We start from the raw sequence: 18,192 nt of genomic DNA, 5'->3' as shown, positions 1-18,192 counted from the left end.
AAGGATCCCTCATGGTCTCTTGGACAAACTGAAAATAACTTTTGAACAAAATCTCCGGTCAAACAACTCAGAAAGGATAACAAACAATTCAGGGAATGGGCAAAACGAAGAAACTTATATCAAGTGGGCTTGGATACTAGTGGCTCTTGTAAACAAGTCTTACACTTAGCAACCAAAGAACCAGGAAGCGTCTCCAGCACAAAAGGCGATCAAGGAAGAATCCATGTCAGATGTTAGTAACCACATCCTAATGGGCTCCTGGAACACCAGAGGGTTTGGTCACCTAACTACAACAAGCAACGTTAACTTGGGAAAGTTTGATGTCTTGTGTTTCCAGGAGACGTGGCTATTGATAAAACCGAACCTGGATGGTTACACAATTACTTTTACACTAGCTGAAAAGGGCCTTATAGGCCGTCCTACAACCAGCCTTTTGACAGCAATTCGCTGAGGCAGCGGTTTGGAACTTCTTGCTCAAATACGCACATCACTATTATTACAGGCTTCATTGGTTACTTGGCAACGCCCAAAACGCTGACCAGAGCGGAAAAAATGGACACTACTCTCATAGTAAACACTGACTGGAACCCAAGTGTTACAACAAATAATTTGTACTTGTCAGCAATGGAAAAATTGCTTGACGAAACATGAATCATGTCATAATTAACGGGGACTTAAACGCAATATGTCCAGAACTCGGTGTGCAGAAACTCCATCTGTCAAGGTCTCTACCATTTTTCGGGCGAGGTAGATGATGGGAGGCCTTGATGGGCAAAAGAGACCTACATAATTTGCACTGGATGAGAACAAGTACCAACCTACATGTACCGACGTGGGAATGGTCAGACCAAAGTGGCACCATCGACCACACTTATGTATCAACAGAATTACTTGCCCTGGCCACCTCATTTAGAGTGGAAAAAACAGCAAACAGTGATCACAACATCTTGATCATATCCTGTCAAGCCCCACAGGCCCCAAGGCCTCAAATGATGTATGACATCGAAGATTGTACCAGCGGATATCGCTTAAACTGTCTGAGAACACAATTAGACACATGTCAAAAGCATATCAAGTGTACAACAAAGACCCAGACAAAGCCAGGAAAACCTTCAATTTGAAAATAGATTATGTACCTCTCCTCACAGTACATTGTGTCAAAAAGACAAAGAAAGAACATGTGTCGACATCTCACATTCATACGAACAAACGCCAGCTGGTTGCACAGAGAAGAATTTTACTCCAAATAAAACGCGCTCCTAAGAAATCAAATGCTATGGAAATCTCAAAAAGAGTTAAGCTGGCTGAACGAAGATACAAAAACTGGCTTATGCAAAATCACCTTAAAATGTATCCACAAGATGGCAAATGTTGTACCGATCTTCAAAGGAGGCTCAAAGGAAGACCCGCAACATTACCGACCAATAGCGCTTCTTGACGTTAAGGGCAAAGACTTTGGATCGCTAGCATTGGACGCTTTCCAGTCATGGCTAAAAGAGATTGATTTCATTGACCATTTCCAGACAGGTTTTGTCAAGAAAACAGATGCAACAGCAAATATCCTCCTGCTGAGAAGTCTCAAAGCCAAGGAATTACAAGGTGGACCCAGAATACATATGGCTTTCACTGACCTGGTCCAAGCATTTGACCAGGACAATAGGGACCACCCCTGGGAGAAATTGGCCACCCAGAACTGTCCGGAGCCGCTCCTAGGTCCCATCAAAGCACTACATCAAGAGGCATTGATGAGAATAAGACTCAGCAGAGCAGGATCCCTGTCAAAAGAGATCCATACAGCCCGAGGCGTTAAGCAGAGATGCCCATTAGCCCCAGCCTTGTACAATGCCTATATGGTCGATTTTGTAGACACTGAAAAAGAAATCAGAACCTTACCACCAACAATAGGCGAATCAAAGATCTTGAGGATCCTCTACGCAGATGGCATCATCCTATTGGACCAAACGGTGATGGGTCTTCGAAAGACAACTAAACAACATAGTAAAATATCTAAAGAAAAACAACCTGGAACTGAATAAGGCAAAAACGAAAATGAAGATGTTTGAGAGACCATCTAAGAAACTGGAAAAGGAGAAATGGTACGTTGAAGAAGCCAAATTGGAGAAAGTTATCAGCTTCAAATACATAGGAGTAGCAATGAATAGCAACGATATAGAAACTCCTATGCATTCAACATTGTTTGAAAAGGAGAAAATTCTGACCACTCAGATTAAGGCCATCGACATAAAATACAGAAGGTTTTCACTTATTCCAGTAATTAACTTCTTTAAAGCCAAAGTGCTACCAATTTTATCAAACGGCACAGAAGCAATGCCTCAAATTCCTAAAAAAATCTAGCTTAAGATAGAGGGACATTTTTGGAGGCACGTACTAGGTCTCCCGCAAACAACTCCGATGCCCCTCATCAGACGCAAACTGTGTTTGACATCATCGAATGCTGTGATTGCAAGAAACACCTTGATGTTGTACAGAAAAGTCATCCTCTACCCTAGACCGAAAATCTTTGACATCATAATAAAAAGAAATGGAAGGTGGAAAGAACAAAATGTTGACAGCATGGGCCTTAGAAAACACCAAACCTTTGGACAAAATAGGCACCACAGAAGAAAACCTCCTAAAAAACCCAAACGAGGTTAAATTGATTGAAATGGATTGGATCAAAACTTTAGAAGTAGCTACGAACTATAAACTAACTAAGAGTTTTCCAACTAACCCAATGAAAGTCAACAAAGTCGGAGGATATCTGAAAAAAATGTCCAGACAAAAAGTTAGGGCGCACCTTTCTAAGAATACACCAAAATCTTAAGAAAACAAACGAAATAATGGCGATAAGAGGCCAATCAATCTCTAACGAATGCCGCTTTTGTAGAATTAAAGACCAAGTGGAAGCAACTCAGCATCTTCTTTTAACCTGTACTGGGACACATGCAGTGAGATCTATGTACTTGGGCAAATTTCAAAGTCATCAACCACCAATGATGAGGAAACATGGTGGTCTTTACTAATAAGCGGCGAAAAGACAAACTGGATCATCGCAGTCGCCTTATTCATGAACAATATTGGCCTTGAGCAGCGCATCGAACAAAGATAAACAGGAACTAATGAACTAACGGAGAACTACTTTTTTCCCCCCTTCTTTCTTTGACTTTACTTTCTTGTTGGCAGTTGACTGGAAAACAAAACGAACGATGTGATAACTAATTTTGTAAAAATTGTAATACAATTAAACCAAATAAAAAAAATTGAAAAAATGCTGTGAAAAGCATGAACTTGCTTACTTCATGCATACCCATGCAGGACATACAAAATCTGTGGAAATGTTCACCCTGTGAGGACTCACCAGCAGCTGGAAACATGATTGCATGACCAGTGTATGGACCGCTGGGTTGATCCTCTCCAGTATCCGGAGGTGAAGGGCTGCAAACTGATGGCAGGCTGCACAGTGTACGTCCACGGAAGCACCTGCCTCCAAGGACGCCTTTGCCTGGCTTTAGATCCTAAGGTCATTCCAGCGCTTCTTAGCATTGTCCACTGTATGGACTGCCACCCCCTCCATGTTGATGGCAGCTGTGATGTCCATAAGCAATAGGTGTCCACCCACATCTTCTGATGGCAACACGTCCCAAGCTGCTTCTGAGGCTCGAAGGCCTCTTAGGAAGAAGTGCTTCACTTATGAGGAGCTAATAATCCTCACAGATTACATGGACAAATACCATTTTGACCTGTACCCTTGGGCCAGCAGTACCCATCCTGTGACCCAGAGGTTGAAGATGTGCCAGGAGGTCACAGATCTCATAAATGCCTGTGAGGTGGAGAGGTGCACTGCAGAAGAGGTCCACAAGAGTATGTCTCACCTCACTAGGTGGTCCAAGAAGATGCTCGGCAGCAATGTGGCCTCTGAACAGGCTACTGAAGATGGATCATCACATGTTGAAGAGAAAACGCATTTGAAGAGGTCACTAGTGGCCTCATCACCAATGAGCAGGTGGTTGGCGTGGGAGGCATGGACACATCTGAAGCCACATCAAGTGAGTGCCATGTGTGCATGATAATTATATGTGATTTCCTCAACACATGATATGCTATCAAATCGTGTAGTACAGTTGGTCTGGTTTCCTGCTCACCCATGCATGAGTGCTGCAGTAATGCATACATTGTCAGTTTTATTATATGTTGTACATTCTAGAAGATGGATTCTTGATCTATGTTTGCGGTTGACATTCATTTCACAGCACACATTACTGTATATAGAATTCTTAGCAACCCCAATACTCCTATATGTGCTAAGTGCTTGCAAGACACATGTCATTGGATACACAGTGTCATGCATGTGGATAGTGCATTGTGAACACAAATGTTGCTTCACATGGAACAACACTGAGCAGTGGATGATGTCAGAGTTATCCATTCACTGGCCCTGATGGCCAGTGGACATGGATGAACAACAATGTCAGTGAGAAGTAGCATGAGGGTGTATTTGAGAAAGAGGTTGCTGTTGTTGTCAAAAAGATGCTTGGTAAGTGATGTGCATTCCATTTTTGGACTCTGTGTTTCAGTGGTCATGCAAGTGCACATTGGTCATGTCTTCATCATAGTCTCCTCACACATGGCGAAGATGCATGTGAGTATGCTGAACTACTATTTGGGCTTTGTCCAATCTGGCAAAGGGGGTGATGGGCATGTTGGCAAAACAAAATCCTGTAGTAAACTAATGCCAGCAGGAGAAAACATGTTTTGTGTATGTGTTGGGTGTATGCATGTATGAAGTTGAGAATGGGGTCAGCAATGAAGAACATAACTCCATCTGCCTAGTGTTACATGTTCCACTCTCATACATGTCTGGCTGTATGCATGACAAAAGTTAAGGGTACCTGTAAACCAAATGATCCCTCAGGTAAACAATATCATCATATTCAAAAAATGGATCTTGGTAAGGAGGCTGGATTAGCAAACTCTACAAAAAAATATCTTTAAAAAATGTAATTCACTAATTGTATCACAACATAAAAAAATCGAAATCACATGGATACTGTACAAAATCAATCCTGTCTAAAACATCTACTATTTACCACCTTTCATACCCACTCATAGCCACACACATACAGTCTTTCACCAATGTTTCTAATGCACAGAAAAAAACAACTCCCAGTAAAGTCTTTCTTGTCACCCTATACAATATGATATATTCTTTCTTTTGCACCCTTAGTTCTTTGTGATGTGCATATAAGTCCAATAGTGTTCTCTCATAGACTCTGTCTATGTATGTTTTGGTCAATTCCAGGTGAACAAATATGGCCCTCAGTATTCACGACCTTCTTCAGGACAGCAAACAAGAGTGACCGTGCCTTCACTCTCGTGATAAATATTGGTGGAAGATGTCCTCGACAAATTCACAGTTCCATTCTACCTATAACAAGCATATAAACACACATTTTTATAATCCGGCCTCATTTCTTTACTTTGGCGTATCCAAATTATGCATATCAACCATCATTGATTGTAAAGGCTCACACTAACCTCCAATTTGCATATGATGGAGGTGGCGCAAGTGCTAGGGGTAAGTCCCAAGTGTTCGAAGAAACCAGATTCCAAAGCTCAAACGAGCTGGCTCCTATTTCATGTAAGGAGCAGCACAGGCGGTATCCAATGAAGCAATAAAGCCCAGAGTCAACCTATGTGTCCTTGAACATGGACACTGTGTCCAAATGTACACATCCCTTAGACAGAACAACTTACTTTCTCCTGATGTTAATCTATTTGCCACTTTGAGTGTATTACTGTTCAGGGTGTCCACACAGCACAGTAGCATCCACCTGAAAGACAATATAATCCCACTCAATCTAGACATTGCTTCTATTATAATATGCCTAAATGCACGTCTAACCAGCGTACCCAGTGGACAGTCCAATTTTTTATGGTGTGATTGTTAACACTCGCACTCAATTGGCTTTCCACAGAAAACAATTTGTGGGTAATGGCAGTGTAGTCATTAATACTCTCTTCAAAACACATGCGTGCATCTGCTTCAGCACTGTATCTGTATTCAACAGAATATTCAACATATTTTCTCTCAGTATCAATGTATCACACATGTGAGTTCAAACAGGGACTCATACACTCAGTCGATTCCGTAAATACAATACGGCATCCCCGCCATATTCATATGACCAGACATCCCTAGTCACGAAACCTCGGGCTACACGTTTGACCGCAAACTCGCACAGTCACATATGCCTAGTACTGCAAGCCCCTATGTTTTATTTGTTCTTATACCCATAGTCCATATATGTCACCATTTAGACATACACACACGCGTACATAATTATGACACAGCCATAAATCACATCCTGCTTGTAGAGCACAACTCCCATGCTAAACATAGAGGGAGGACTCTTACTCACCGTGTGATTTGGCATAGATAGATGACTCTTCCTCTCAGTTTGACTATTAAACTGAATGGCACAATGTGTCAGCCCCACTACGGGATGCCATTACAACTGTTGCCATAGGTGTCACGTCCAACAAGGGATAATCCCAGTGTAGAAAACACGGTGGGTACATCAAATAATAAGTTGTAAACAAAATGTTTTATGTAATTGTATGCAAGGTCACCTACTCCTCCAATCTCTGGCTTGATGCATAACCCAATGTGCCCAGCATGACTGCTCAGAGCACTGATTGTCACCCACCCATGCATTCCACATTACTGAATGCCCAGTTCCAATGGGTTCCATTGGCTGATGCATGTGTGCAAGGCCATTTTGTGTCTGCATGCATGATTTGAATATGCATGTTCAAAAGTGGATAGGTGGGCCACAGATTTTTATTTTATGACTTTGTGCAGGTGATGATTACCAGCGGATGAGGAGGAGGAGAATGTGGAGGAGGCAGAGGATGTGGAAACAACCATCCACCAGTGCTGCCCAGGGTGCTGTGTCTGGTGGAAATCCCCTCCAGTTGCAGGCCATCATCAACAGGCCTGCTGACTCGTCTTCCGATGATGCTGCAGAATCAGATGTTGAAGGCATATTGAGGGACATGGTGCAGGGGCCACCAATGAGTAGTCTGCATGCCATGGAGCTCCTTCAGTTCCTATAGTTAGATGAGTCTGAGGAGGAGAGCCAGGAGACCCTGGGACGGGTGGTGGTGGAGAGGCCTACTTCAATGGTGGATTCTGTGTCTGCAGATTTGCCTCCTACCATCATGGAGTCAGCAGCAAAGGCTGATATCCATGGGTGGGATGTAGACTGCTAGCCTATGACAGTGCACTCACTGTGATAGGCCTGGGCACTGGCATCCTGGCATGGTAGGCCACGCACACGTGGTGGACATGTGCCTGTTGGTCAATTTGAGTGGGACAAACAATTGCTGCATGCAATTGCCCAATGAGGAGAGGTCCTGCAAGAGATGACCAGGGACATCTGTCACCTGTCATAAAATTTCATCCCCTCCAAATCCACACTCACTTCCAAACTGCACCTATTGTGGCAGGAGAGGAGAGAGGACACACAGCAGCAGAGCTCATGGGATGTCCTGCTGCAAGAGATGACAAACTCAAGGCAAAGCCTGCCTACAGAGCTGTTGGCCTCAAGGGCAAGCCACTGTCAAAACATGGATTCCTTGAGACAAATTGCATGAGGAGATTTTGCCCTCAAGGGAATTCTGACGTGCAGACATGGATTCTCTCAATCTCTGCATGAGGAGTTGTTGGCCTCAAGAGCCTCCACCGACAAGAGATGTCTGCCTTGCGACAAACTCTCAACATGCCGTTGGATACTTCAATGGTCACCATGCGGAATGACTGTTTGGCCACTCATGATAGACGTCATCAGGGTCAAGATCCACTAAGAAAAAGGGGAGAAAGATCGACACTCTTCCCCGAACCACAGAAGCCGAATGAAGTGGACCCTCCCACCGTGGTTGGCACAGGTGACTGATACAGTAAACAGGACACCACGTGGCAGCCAGTGGGGGGTAGAGGGTTAGGGAGAGGTTGTGGACATGGTGGGGAAGTTAGGAACACTGGATAGAGGATTAGGGAAAATCTAGTTTGGATAGGACAGGGAACATAACAGGAATATGCCCTAAACTCCCTGAAACCTTGTTATACCATCAGCGAGTAACCCTGCCTCTGACATGTACTTTTGCACTTCTTGAAACCCTTTAGTAATACACCTTGATACATGTACCACATTAATTTCCTAATAGCAACAACATATATAGCAAGCATGATGGAACATACAATTGGGATTGATCCCACTGTGAAGAAACATAACACATGGCCCCATGGGCAGGCGTAAGAAACACTTATAAACATGGATCATGACATTGACAAAGAACATAGCACGTAAGCGTTTTGCTCCTTCCTTGCTCCAGCTCCAATGTCTTTCTAAACCAGAGCACTCAAATGCCACTATTACCACGTTATCTGCCCAAACCCTGAGAAGAAAGGTCAGGTATATAGTGTCCCATCAGCAAACGTGGTTACACAATAGTAGCGACTAATCGGAACATCCGCCATGCACTTGTGTTCGTTACACGGCCGTAATCATGCTTTCATTGAACCTGGCCCCTCCCCGTGCACCAGCTCCCCGCTCGGGCGCTCTCACCAACATCCTTTACTCATCTTATGTCCGAGAGGCTTGGAAGCACTCCTGGATGCCGTATCGTGAGGCTCGTAACAGCAGCAGCCTTACACCATTCTTCTCCTGCTGCAACCCTCTCCAGGGTTTTCTGACACCGCCGCCATTCCTACTAAGTTCTGTGAATCTCCTTCTTCCGCCTGCAGCGCATCCGCAGACACACAAAATAAGCCACACCTGCCGTGCGCCGTGGTCCCTTAATAAGCAGTTCCTAATCACAGTCAGCTGGCCACACACGCGCACAGAGGCTGACTACAGACTCCTCCCAGGTGCTGCTGGGAAGTGTAGTTTTATTCACAAACTCTTATTATTTCAATCGTGGCCGTCTCCTAGGTCCTGGCCCTCCACTCCTACCCTTATTCCTGACAATCAGGACCTTGTTGCAATTGGGGCCCTCATGCACTCATCCCTCTCACAAGTGGGCATAGCCAATGAGGACCAGGGTTTGGCATTTAATGGTCAGAGTGCACCATCGCAGGATCCACCACAGGATGGGAGTTCCAAGAGAACCATGCAGGTGATGCCATTGGCCATGTTCCCACACACCTCTATCCTCTTGCCACCACCACCGCCCGTTCCTCATGCACACTGGTATACAAAGCACTTGCATGTAGTATGGATTTTTCTATGATTTTTCCATGTCCAAGGTGGACTGTTTTCATTTTGTACACATGTCAGAAACAGTGCTCTAGAGGGCAGTGAGTCAACTGCCCATGCTACTCGGCGCATTATTGAGCTGGGGAACTGGACAAGCAGACATGCACAGTGAAGTCAACTGACATGGTCTTGTGGATTGCTATGGCTTCCCACATACAGGTGAGCATTCCATTCTACTTTGATGTGTATATGTGCAGTCCTCTAGCAAGTCCAAACACATGTTCAATGTAAATTCAGATTACTTACATCATCCAGTGTCCACACTCCCTGAAAGGAAACCCTGGTCACCCTATTTCCAACCAATTCCCCATTACCTCTGCTGGACACTGACCCTCTTAGCACCAACACGGAGGCCCAGTGTTAGGCTGAGGTGGTAAGTGATGCACAGCACAACAATACCACCAGTTAAGGTTGTGCACTGTCATGCATTGGCATAGCTGGTGATATATGCATCCCAATTGTGACATGTTGTGACATACATAGGGCTCAGCATGTACATTAGAGGATGGTGATAACTGGGTGATGGCTACTGTTACTTAAGATGTGAGTGGTCCTACATGATTGAGTGTGTGCATATGTCCTTGATCAGCTATGCATGCGCTTTATGTTACTTGTCACAGCTACACAACGTACTGCTTGAAGTCAGTCTACTTGGGATGTTTCTATGCACATGTTTTGGGTGATGGTTCATGCAGTAGGTTCTTTTTTGTGTGGCATGTGTTTGACACTCCTGTCATGTCAGAACTGCATGCACTTTCCTGACGCATGCCAAGTAGTCACTCTGTGATGCATGTGCATGCTACACACCTGACTCTCACAATCCCCCTAAGAGGATGATCCAGTGCACTTGTGGATGTTGTGTGAAGTATGCTGCATATTGCTGGTGAGGTGTGGATATTGAAATCCTAAATTACTTTATTATGTCACATGTGTAATGTTGCTGCTGTGTTCACATTAATGTTTCGCAGAACTCTTGATTGTGAGTGGGCTATGACCTTACATCATTTGTCCACAATGGTGTAATCTGAGACTGGCTACGTTGCTATGTGGAAGATTTGGAGAATATCATCATGAAAGGACAAGGGGCATGTTGAGGTTATCATAGACATGCATGAGAAGGGGTCGGTGGGCAGTGTATGACCATGGAGTGGTCCCACACAAACCAGGAAAGGTAATAGGTGGATGCAGCTCACGCTGTCTCAGGTAGGCTAGTGGGTGGAAAGTGTGTAGAGGCAGGTGTTATGACATGTCTTCACCTTGCAGAGGAGTGTCAAATGCTCTTACAGTCCACTGTTGTGGGGAGGTAGTATGAGTATTTTCTTGAATGTGCTAATTGAGCCTGCCTGCTGCATAATGTAGCAACAGAGCAGTCTACACTTGTCCTCACTTCAGTTGTTGTCTGGGTCAGTGGTCAGGGGTGAATTGCCCTGGAAGGTTTGGCCCTGGACTCCAAGAGATGCAGAGTTTGTGCTTTTGTCTCATTGGTAGGGCATGTATGTGCCAGCTGGATGAATTGTTGTTAGCCATCACAGGTCATTGTGGGGGAAAAGGGGGATGCCTCAGAGGTGAGTACACTGACACAGGAATTGACAAAGTGATAGGATGTCACACCAGAGGAGGAGGGTACAGACACATGGATAGAGTGGAAGGTAGGAGGGGTGGGTGGATTGGGGGTATCTGACATGGAGATTGATGTTGGTGAGGGCCTTCGTAGCATGCAGATGTGTTGACAGGGGTTGTGGGTTCTGTGATGATGGGGCATGGGGCCAGGAGGGCACACCAGGAGGAGTAGGGGTTGAGGTTTGGCAGAGGCACTGCAGGGATGGTTGTCCATAAAGGACTTGGTAAGGGGTTATAGACACATCTGTCACAACTGTTACTGTATACGGTAGAAGAGTTCACTTGGGGGAGCAGGAGAGAGGGCTGGTGTATGAGCAGGGCTCCACCAACAAACATAGCCACTGATGACAGGCAAAGTGTTCCAACCCTGCCAGGGGTGGTGGCATGGCAACATAGACAGAGTCGGGTTACTCCATGGTTGGAGTCAGTGGCAGGGACATCAGGTGGTATGACCTTCTGCACCCTGGTACACGCAAGAACTCAACATCAACAGAGTAACCATCAATGTACAAGTATCACATTGACAAATTATGCAGCTGCACATCAGACCTCTTCCTGCTCAAGGAACTCCAGGATGCACTCAGATGATTGATTGACCCTGCTAAGGGTGACTACTGCCAAAACACCATAGCCAAGTTCAACTATGTGAGCCGAGACCTCTCCTGAGCCATCAGGCACTGCATTAACCCTGTCCCCGACCCACCCATAGCACATTCCATCAACTGTTCCCCCACCACCTACTCTTTCATTGGCAACAAGCTCAACATAATCCACCAAAACATAGACACCAACACCATGACTGACAGCACACTACACATCCGATTTCACAAACCACAACTACCTGGTCAACTTTGAAACCACTAACTATGTTGGTCTCCAGTGACACCTTAGTATTTCTCAAAGCCACATATTATGCTGACAACATCGCCCCTATCTGCGTGCTCAAAAGTCTCCCAACTGTAGCACTCCACCCATACGTGTCAATTATCAACTACTCCCCAAGTCAAGGAACACCTTCCACTGGCCCCCTCAAGACCGGAAAAATCCTCCTACATCTTGAGGAAGCAACAATGGACCATGACAATCTCAGCAAATAGTACCCCATCCCCATCTTCTCTTACTAGGTAATATCCTTGATGAAGCAGTATTGATATTTTATTTCTATCGCGCTTATACACAAGTGTTTCAAAGTGTGACAAGGCAAGGGAGGGGAACAGGGGAGAACAAAACAGCGATCTTACTAGGCCCAGTGACATTGAGAAGACGCAAGTGCATGGGAGAGGGGGAGGGGAAAAGTGCATGGAAGGGGGGAGAAGTGGAAAGTGCGAAGCAGAGGAGAAACAGATAAATAATAATCAAAAAATAAATAATAAAGGCAACAAACAGTGGTAGTGCAGCCAGCAATTTGCAAGTGCTAGGATTAAGGCAGCAGACAGGGTAGGTCTGATAAGTGCAGGTAGAAAAAGGGGGGGTGTATGGGTACAGATACAGACCCCAGTGCAAGGGGTGGCCTGGAGGCAGTGTGGCATGGTAGCAGGGTGAGCAGGTACCTGGGCCTGGGGAACAGAGGGTGGCCAGGTGCACGGTGCCAAGAGAGAACAGATCAGCAGGAGAGAGGGGGAGCGAAGGCAGAAGAAAAGAGGAAGGTCTTAAGGTGCTTCCAGAACCGGAGATGGTTCTCCTCAAGTTTTAGATTGGCAGGGAGGCTGTTCCAGAGGGAGACAGAGATCTACCCCCAGCTCGTTTCTTTGAAAAACAACTCACCCTGAAGGAGTTAGAGGTAGAGGAGCGAAGAGCTCGAGAGGGGATGTATTTGCAGAGGGATAGCTGAAGGTATTTTGGACCCAGGCCCCAAAAAGCCTTGAGGACAATGCAGAGGCTTTTGAATTTAATCTTTGCATCCACTGGGAGCCAATGGAGAGGTTTCAGAGCTGGAGAGATTCGATCCCAGGGCTTGAGGACAAGGACAAGTCTCGCAGTCCTGTTCTGGATTAGTTGTAGAGGGGGAGAGTAGAGGCAGGTAGATTTAGAAAGAGGTTGTTACAATAGTCCAACCTAGAGAGAAGCAGAGCTTGGGATACCATGAGCTTCTGGGGGAAGGAGAGGAAAGGCAGAGTACCTCTGAGGAGGTGCAGTAGGAAGTTTGACTTTTTAGAGACCTCAGAGATGTGGGTGGAGAAGGAAAGGGTGGAGTCAAAGATGACCCGAGGTTCTTAGCCTCGCAGGTGGGGGTAGGAGGAGGGCCAAGGTAAGCCGACCAGAGAGTGAGGGGAAAGGATGGTGAAGGTGTGCCGATGAGGAGGATCTCCGTCTTGCTGGCATTCAGACAAAGATCATTGGCGGCACACCAATATTGAATGGCAGTTAGGTAATTAGAGATGAGAGAGGGAGAGGAGGTGGCCGAGGGCAGCCTGAAAATGAGTTGAGTGTCATCAGCGTAGCACTGGAAATTTGAGCAGCAAATGGCAATGCAGTGGGCAAGAGCTGCCAGGTATTGGTTGAAAAGCCAGGGCGAGAGGTTCGACCCCTGGGGAACACCACAGGTAGAGAGGAAGATAGATGATAGGAAGGACCCATGTTGGACCTGGGAGGGTCGATCAGAGAGGAAAGAGGTCAGCCAGGCCAGAGCCTGATCAGTGAGCAGTAAGCCACATTTATCCTCCAACACATCAAAGCCAAGAACCTCTTTCAGTCCTATCCATCTGGCTTCAGACCACGATGCAGCACGGAAGTGGCTAACATCAAGGTGATCGATGATGACCTTGAAAACATCAATAATGGCCATCCTTGCCTCCTAGTTCTCCTTGATCTCTCAGCAGCATGTGATACAGTATACGACCACACACTCACTCTACACAGCCACGTGGTGATCTGCAAGATCATCCTCAGTTGCATCAAATCCCACCTTGAAAAACAATAACAATCGTACGGATTCTTCAACACCACCAACACTACCGATCTCCTGTGGTTTCCCACAAGGTTCCACCCTGTAGCCCATAAACCTCAATCTTTACGTGGAAACTCTCCGTACAATCTTCACTCGATGCATCATCCACATCCACCAATACGCAGATATACCTGCAGCTATCAGCCATCGCAGACATCCACGCAATCAAGGTCTGGCTCACATTCATCCAGTCCTGGATGTCCAGTGCTTACCTGAAGCTCTACCCCTCAAAGACAGATTTCATGAAGCCGACCAACACCACCAAACATCCTAACATCCACACCTAACTCTCTGCTATGAAAATCAAGGGCTTCCACCACAGCTCGACACTGGTGCCAAGTATCCCGGGTGAAACATCAACAGACAACCCACATTCAACCTGCGCATAGCAAGGGAGACAACAGTGTTTTAGCAGGTACTTTCTCTCTTGTGTAAAATGAAAGCCTTCATCCCAGAAAAAAAACACTTCAGTTCTGCTGGCAAAGCCTTGGTCCTCTCCCACCTGGTTGGTGGAATTGCCCTTTTGGATGGCCTTCATGCAACTAACTACACTGGCATCCCTGTAATGTGTCCTGCGTGCTGCAGCAAGACTCATAAATGGACTCTGCAAATTCATCCTCATGAAACTGATGTGGCAACGGTTGCAGGCCCATATCATATTCACATCCTGTTGCATCATGTACAAGGCTGTGACCCTGAAATCCCCAAGCTACCTCACTAAGAGCCATGGTCAATAGATACCCTTATGACAGTTGTTATGGCGATGTTGATTCCTTATATGTGGTGTCATTTTTTGTGTGTCTGTGTGTCATGTGACTGCTTGTGTGTGCGTGATATTTGATACTCACCGATCAGCCAGGTGTTGCCAAAGGTTCCAGATACCATGGCCTGATATATTGGTGACTGATTCAAGATGTAGCTATCAGGCATGAATCCTGAGCAGTTGGGATTCACTTGAACGATGTGTCACTTGGCATCGCAGATCACCTGCACATTTATGGTATATCAATGTTACCTGTTGCAATATATGTGCACTGTATCTCTGCGGGTTGCACGCTACATGGGTGAAGTTGGTGGCTTCCAGGGCCCATGGAAAATGTGCAACTGCATAGAATTCCGGGCACACTCTCTGCCTTGCCTGCAGTGTGTGTGGCATGTAAATGTGACTATGCACACATGCTAGGACACAGCGCAAGGCCTGGTGGTGGCACCTTCATTGTGTGGGCTGTGATATACCCCCAACAATGGCTGTGGGAAGCTGTTACGATCCAGTGGGCAGGAAGTGTAAGGGTGATAGCACTTTGACCAGAGGTGTCACAAACAGTGAGCACATGGTGAGTGATGCCATGTCATTCTCCCACTCCCTGACCAGTCGAGGATGACATGGGGAGGGTAGCAGTATCGTTCACACACCTACTCATCTGCCATCCCAAATATTGTTGTTCAGGGATGGAAGATTGTGGGTCTCCTCGTCCTCCTTCCTCCATGTAGTAATATCAGTGTAAGCCATGCTGGATGAGGCATAGTGGCAATCATATGTTATTAGGTTTGCATTCTGCTTTTTATGCGCGCCCTTTCATTGCACTTTGTGTTTTACAAACGGTGAGAGTTGGTGGTAAGATTGCTCTCCTTTTAAGTCAGGAACAAATGCACAATTGCTTCTGTGAATTTGATTTCCTTAGTGCTTGATGGGGGATGTTTGTTTGCACAGTGCCTCCCTTCTCACACCCATGCTATCCCTCATTTTCCTACTTTAATGAGGATTTTTCATATTCCGCCCCCTTTTGATACTTTGCACTGGCTCTCCCCCAGTGCGCCACACAAAGCAGGACGCAAAGTGGGAAATGCTGGCGCAAAGTCTGATGTGTAAATCAGAAAAAGCAATTTAGCGGCGCAAAGTCACTTTGCGATGCACTAAACGTTTTGCAAATTAGGCCCGCTATCTTCACCCCAATGCACATCTCAACAATGTTGTTTGCGCTTCTTCTGCATTATTATGTTTGTTTCTCTAAATGGCTTTCAAATTACCTTTGCGTTCCTAAAGAACATGTCTTCCCTGTGCCAGGCTTTATTCGGCTCTCAATGATGGCTCGATGATCGCCCTAAATTCGCTCACAATCCCTAATTTTGGCGGAAGACTCACTGAATAATGTGTTGGTACCAGGCAAGTTTACAGTGGGTTTGTTTTTTTATCAGTGTTTTGTCCATGTGTTGATTTTTTTTTTTATAAAAGCGACAATCTGAGAGGGTTGTTTGTGTGCAAACAGCCCGTTTAGTGATGCAGGGCTTACTTATTTCATCGCATGTGCCATTTCATAGAATCATTTAGATGATGGCGCTGGCATCATAGGCAACATGGCACTGTTTCTGTTGGCATGTATCCCAGCTTCATTCGGTAGACACGTGTTTGCTAAAGATAGCTCTCTGCTCAGTGTTTGAGCTAGGAAAATCTGTGTAAATTGAGGATAACACGTTCCACTCAAGGACCGGATGATTCTGTCGTTCAACCTTTTGTGGAAGATAAATGCAGGGTAGTTTTTTTTTTTTTGCCCTGTATTAAGCACATGAAGCATGAATTATAAATTACTCTATGTAGATAATTTGCTGCAGCTAAAAAATGATATGCCTTTATTTCCACTCATGGCTGTTTCGGAATGGAACCTTTCCACACAATTTTTGGCGGTGGCACAGTCTCAATTTTTATGATTAATTTTATCCAGCACAAACCGAAAAATGGTACTTCCTCTCAATTAGACATGGGCAGAATGCAATGCTCCAGGGGCTCAGCAATTCTTTAAATGTTCTCTTGTCTTTGACAACATGACATTGAACAGTGGTCTGCAAACGTTGGCTCCCTACATGTTCTACACTACAACTCCTATCAGTCCTAACCACCATAGCCAATGGTGAAGGAATGTGGAAGTCATAGTCAAAAACATCTGGATAGCCGCATGTTGAGGACCAGTGATGTGGAGAATTCTGCTTGAGGTCAAGCACGTATGGCACTAGGTTTTAAATTCTGATATCAACCAGTGTGTACTCTAATGCAGGGATGAACTCAACCAGGAAGATGCAGGTGGAATCGAGGTGTGGGGTACAATATCCTTTGCAAATCTGTCTTCATTGTACACAGGTGTGTCTGTTTTTATGACACTCAATGTTACTGCATTAGAATCTCAGCATGCACCTATGTTCACTTCCTCCCTCATTAGTTGGGAATTATCCAATAAGGTTCAGTCTAGTCATGAGATAATCCATGTAACATACATATGTCTTCATCATTTACTAACTTTGAAATGCTTCTCTAATTAAGGCATCATGTAAGATTGTTGTACACAGACACCGATCCATGATTGGCCCTTTTGAAATTCATTCCATTCCAACTTCCACTGAAATTGCCTGGAAAATGAACAGGGGATACAAATGTGCTCAGAGTGTAATTGCAACTATATGGACTGGTCACCCTTTTAACAACATTTCTTAGCTGGTCTTCATTGCAACACACACTTAACTTGAAGCCTCTCATCTTGTTGGATATGTCAACACAATTACTGGGATCTGCTAATGATAGAAGGCAAACTGTTATGTTCTATAATAAACCAATAATAGGATAAGGACGTTGATTGTGTCTGGAATCGGTTTGCAGATCAACTTCCCAACAGAAACCAACGCATGCAAAGTTAATTACATTGTAGTCACTTTATAGAACTAATTAATGAATAGAACTAATAAACCTCCATGTCAGGCTGAATTTGATTGTGCCTGGTTTTAATATGACTCACTGGATTCCCACAGGTTTAACCAAAGGTTGATCCCTCTTGGTTTTTAAGGAGGTTTGAGTCCTGCCATCTAATTGTAAGGCCTGAGACTTGAGATATCTTGAGATATCAATGTGACCAGGCAATCAGAGATCTTGCACCATTCAAAATGATATGGGTCCCTTTTGTGGTGAAGCTTCCTTTGTGGGTTTTGTTTGGCTGTTTACAAGACATGATCATTAAACAGTTGTCTTGGACTACTTATGGTGAGTCCAGGAGAATTGTGAGGTGTTTTGGAGGAGTTGTGTTGTTGATTCTCGTGATTTTGGCATTTGATGATCCCTGTTTGAGCACATTTTTTGTCAATAGTTTTCTGTTGTGTTTTTTGGTGTTTTTGATTCCTATGATATCCTGTTAAGCTTCCATTTTACCCTTACTTCGTTTTTCCTAAAAGAAAATTACATAAATCCGAGCTCTTTTTTCACATTGTGTCCCCCAGAAAAAATGTAAAACAAAAAAAGTTCTGCAACAACTTTTCTTTCCTGTGTGA

Source organism: Ambystoma mexicanum, chromosome 5q (assembly GCF_040938575.1).
Source record: "Ambystoma mexicanum isolate Mex_15411 chromosome 5q, UKY_AmexF1_1, whole genome shotgun sequence".
Lineage (NCBI taxonomy): Eukaryota > Metazoa > Chordata > Amphibia > Caudata > Ambystomatidae > Ambystoma > Ambystoma mexicanum.
This window is presented reverse-complemented; position numbering follows the sequence as displayed.